The sequence below is a fragment of the Cavia porcellus genome, unplaced genomic scaffold (genome assembly GCF_034190915.1).
Source record: "Cavia porcellus strain 051 isolate PalLab524CR breed Dunkin Hartley unplaced genomic scaffold, mCavPor4.1 scaffold_14, whole genome shotgun sequence".
NCBI lineage: Eukaryota > Metazoa > Chordata > Mammalia > Rodentia > Caviidae > Cavia > Cavia porcellus.
Genome location: NW_026947497.1, coordinates 15,921,490 through 15,926,989, shown reverse-complemented (window position 1 = coordinate 15,926,989; position 5,500 = coordinate 15,921,490).

Sequence of the window (5,500 nt, the reverse complement as noted above, 5' to 3'; positions counted from 1 at the left end):
ATTTCACTCCAACTTTTAGTTTATTTTCATGCAACGTCATCACAGATTTGTTGACCCTCCCTGTTCTCCTCCTTCTGTTGTGAGATCCACTATCTTACACATGCCATTTTGTTTTCTTCTCCTACTCTGGAATGCATAAACCTGTTTTAGATCATTCCAGAAAGTACAATGCAAACCTTAAACCTGTGAAATCATAAAATAAGCACTTTTATGCCTTCACAGTAAATGTAAGGATTCATCACCCCATGCAAAGCTGTACAGTTATGGTATCCTGAAACTTTCCTCTGTTATCTCACAGAATCGGTGTTAGGGTTCACTCACACTTTTATCCATTTGCATAGTTTTCACTCGTTTCTCCCAAATGAATGTTTAATCTGATTTTACTTGGCTTCAGAGTCATCTCTATTAAAGTCTAAATTTTTTTCAACAAGAATCTGCTGGTGGCCACTTAAGTATTTTTGCTTGACTGAAGGTATACTTGTGGTACATGACTTTTACTTAAAAAATATTTGCCTACCCCATCCAGAGGATTTATGGAGCTAACAACAGAGGAAACGGAAAGACTCCAGTTTGTGGTCATCTCCACGTTCATCCCCAGCTTTCTGGTCCACAATGAGAGTTCTGATCCCACCCGCAGCGTGCATTTCTAACTTCTGCTCCTGTAAACCGTGTCTGCTCCAGAGATGAGGCCAGAACACAGCCTGGGAGGGACCTTGCAAACCGCTGGGCCCGGGTGGAGGACAAGGACTCTGGCTGCTCAGGACCAGCTGCAGGAATTGTCACAATGTAAAATTCTACACTAACTAGTTTTTGTTTCTCAGTTCTCAAAGCAGCTCATAGATAAATGTGTCTTATATGAAAGCTATCTAGTATTTTAATCTGACAATTTGTAAGAGCTTTAGCTGGCTTTGGCTTAAATATTACTATGTCTAGTATACATTTTATTTATTTTTGTACAATTTATATAACTTGGCTACACTTGAGAACTGGTGACATTCATGAGTTCTACCATGTTCATAGCACGATTGCTTTAAATATTTTGTGAGTGCTTCCTGTGGAAGTGCTGGTCTGGGTACTGTGGTTAGAGAGCTAAGTGAAATAGCCAGAAAGATCTGTGCGCTAGTAGTGCTTACATTCTGTTGAAGAAAGATAAACATTAAACACAAAAACAAAATCCTTGCATTTAAAGTAGTGGTGGGAATCATGAAGAAAAATTACAGCAGGAAATATGACAAAGTGTAGGGTGCACAGTTAAAATTTAAGCAGTGAATTCAGAAGAGACTTCAATGAAAAGGTGACCCTTGAGTAAATACATAGAGAAAGGAAGAGGGTAAGCTTTGCACATATTTGGAAAAGGAGAATCTCAGGATGAGGGATTTACTAATGCGAAAATCCTGATGTAAGAAACAGTCTGGTATTTTTTAGAGGTTTAAGAATGCAGACCAGGCTTTTACAAGGTAGTATTTATAGTTCTTCAGTCATCCCAGGAGTAGCAAATTAAGATCCTCATAAGTAGGAAAAACAATGAATTTGTTCATTTTTAATTAAAGGGTACATTAAACACAACATATCTTATTGCTATAATAGATGTGTATTGCAAATCCTTGTTAATTTTCTATGCACACATGATGAGTATATCCTTTCTGGTTGCATAAACGAGATTTAATTGTTTTATAATAGCTAGTGATTTAACTAGATGAACACAATTTGTTTTAATTTTCATTTTTTAATATTTGTTCTAATTTTCAAAATACTGGGATTTCTATCCCATAAAGTAAAAGTTCTTATTTCATAAAATTAAACACAATTTCATTAAATTAAATACAATTAGAAAAGTATTTCAAGATAAATTTTAGGAAATATTTTTCTCTCAAAAGTAGACGTGACGAGTACATTGTTTTTGAGTTTTTGAGAATGTTTTTCTTTTTTGAATAAGGATACAATTCTTTCTCACATTTAGAGTTATTTTTCAATCAGTTTTAATGCTAAGATAACTTAGAAGTTATATCAAATCCACATTAGGTTCTTACAAGCTGTTTATAAGTTGCATTCTGCTCCCTCCGTCATCTATCATAAAATTGGTGTTAATGAAAACCTTGAATACTTTGAAAGAACTGCACTGGGGAAATGTTTTATCATCATAATTACTATTAACTACAGCTCACTTTGCTTTAATTCTTTCATGCAAATAATTATAAAATCTTTGGAGAAATGAAATAAAAAGGTTCTTTCAGGTTAAGACTGTTTAATCAAATGAATCCTCTTTTCCCATCTGGAAAGGTATTCCTAGAATCCCAAGGGGGTGAAGATCCATGGATACAATTTCTGTCCTCATTGATTTCCCAAACCCTTTTCCTTGGTAACAAGTGCCATCTGACCATCCTTGGACATGCTGTTCGGGAGCTTTGGTATTCTTTTTTCTCTACATTGTCCTTGGAGATACACCCACATGGCGACATCATGCACTCTAATCGCTCTGTCTGGGTAACATTTCTCTGTATTTCGAGGGACTTATGCATACTTATATATGCAACTGCTTGTCTCTATCTTAATGTTTCACAGTATCTAAGTGAATTCTACTAGTTAAGTTAATTTAAAATTCCCTTTTATCCTCCTGTATATTTTTATTAATGTCATTACCTGCTACTATGCAATTTGAGTGCAATTTACATTTCGTCCTGTTTTATCCCCTGTCCATTTTAGAAAGCACATATGTTTTCAGAGAATCAATTGTTACTTTATTTATCAAAGCTTTTAAAAGATATAGTTCAAGTATTTTATAATTCAACCCCTTAAAGGACACAATTCAATGATATTTTAGCATTTTCATATCTGTACCTTTATCACCCCAATAAATTTAGAACATTTTTGTCATCTTAAAGATAAACCACATGTCTTTGAGCTGTCTGCCTTAATCTGTCCTTTTGTCACTTTCCTGGAAGAACTACAAATTTAATATTTCTATAGAATTTTTCAAATTCTGGAATTTCTTTATATGTAGAATCATAAAACATATGGCCCTTTGTGACTTTTACCTAGCACAATATTTTCAATGTATTGTAGCTTCAAGTCATTTCTTTATTTCTTTTTTGAGGAAAATAATTCATCATATTTTAGATAAGCTACATCTTCTTTATACATTCATTTATTTTTATTCTTATATGTATTTATTTATTCACTACCAGCAATAGAACTTAGGATGTTGCACTTGCCAGACAGGCGCTGTGCCACTGAGCTATATCCCCAGCCCTACACATTCATTTATTCATTGACATTTGGGTTGCTTTCATTTTTTGACTATCATGAACAATGTTACTAAACTCAGTCACTTCTAACTTATTTTGAAGACATGTTGTTCATTTCTTTCAAGTGTATAGATATGTATAGCATCATATGACCATTCTGTCTTTGACTTCTGAGGAACTTCTGGGCGATTTACCAAAGCAACTGCAACTTTTTATACTCACTCCAACAATGAATGAATTTTTGAATTTTTCCATGACTTCCCCATAATTAGTTCCCCATTATTAGTTGTCGTTTAGCTTTTAGTTTTCCTAGTTAGCACAACATTAGATCACAGAGTGGTTTGGAATTGCATTTACATAAGGGTTCATAATATTGACATAGTTTATGTACTTGGTAGCCATTGGTACATTGGAGAAAGATCTATTTTGTAGAAATGTCTATTTAGATCCCTTACTCATTTTTATAAATAGTTGTATATACTTTTTAATTGAATTAAACAGGTCATTACATGTATGAGATGCATTATATATGTGTGTATTTAAATGTGTTTATTTATCTCTCTATAGCTATCTATCTCTTCTGTGTTTTAAAACATAGATTATACATATTTTCACCAGTGTCTGAGACCTGTAAACACAAGACTTCACATGTGAAAAATTTATATTTCTTACTTCATTTATTTAAAAAACAAAAGAGTTGCAAGAAGAGAAAAAGAATGAGGAAAAAGAGAAAAATTGAGATACATCATGCACAAGTACAAATTCCCTGATAGATGTGATCATTATGTATATCAAAAGTGTACCAGTACAATTAATTTAAAAAAATAGCCAAAAAAGTCAGTTCTCACATTTGTTAGATTAGATAATTCCAGGGTTATAAAGACAATTGACTCTTGGAGATCCTCAAATCGATTTCCTTTTATAGTTTTTTTTGCTTTTCCTGCTTCTAAATTGAGAAAACCACTTCTCAGTCAGTGGTTACTGGTACCTGTTGGTCTTATCATTTTTTAATCAGACCCTAAATCCTTCCAAACTTCTCTACTACCTTGTCATGTGTATGGTTTACAAAATTACTTTCCAATGATATAGGTTGTCTTTTTATGCCTTGATGGTAGTGCTTGAAACACAAAAGTTTTAATTGAGATGATGTTCAGTTAATCTTTTTTTCATTCATTGTTTGTGCCTTTGGTGTCACATCTAAGAAAACTGTTGCTTAAAACAACACCATTAATATTTATTCCTAGTTTTAATGTAAGAATTTTATAGTTTTACCTCATAAACTTAGGTATTTGGTACATTTTTAAAATAAATTTGTAAGTACTAGGATACAGGCTAACTTCATTATACACTGAAGTTATCCTAAAAGATAATATATAATTACCTTTTGTGTTCTTTCCTTCCCTCTGTTCCCATTTTTGAAGATTTAGTTTATGTTACCAATTCCTTTTTGAATTTATTTTTAATAACTCATTCAATTAGCTTCTATTTGTTTTTATCTCCAATTTATTTCCTCTTCTATAAGGAGTGATCTTTCTCAATAAGCGTTTGCATCCCTCTCATTAAAGATTCTTAGTTTCAGAGCCTGTGGGCGAAAGGACTGGGGAGAACCAGGAAGAAAGGAAGCTGAGCTCCCGAGTGCCCAGAATGTGAGCCAGCCAGAGCCTTGACCAGGGAGAAAAGATGAACACATCACCGTCACCACCGCTGCCAACAACTGGCTGATCAGAACTGTATTGTTTGATTGACTTTGCAAGCCTAAAGCCAGTAGTTTGAGCAACTATTTAGAGGATAACAATATGCAATGTAGTAACTATTGTAGATTTCCTACTGTCTTATCACTAATTTATTTTGCTTTATTGTTCTGTTTTACTCCCTTTAAAATTAAAAAAAAAAATCTTAGTTTCAGCGATTTCTGATAACATATACATGTCTTAGCATGGTACAAAGTGTTTTTCCTTCTTCTGGTGCTTATGCTTTATGTTGCAGCCATATAGTTAATATCACAAGCACATCCCTCTCAATTCTGAGAATTTTTATATTCTGTTCCCTCTCTCTGGAAAATGTGAATCAGTATCCTTCAGTTCTTGCCTGCACATCTATTTGTGGAGAAGGAATTCCATACATAGAGCTAAAACTATAATATTTTTTCACATAACTTAAAATTTATCTCTACCATGGTGTTTATTATAGCATATTATAATTGTCAGTGGATGCCTTTTCTTCTCCTCATTTTAAATTCACTGAATTGAGGGACT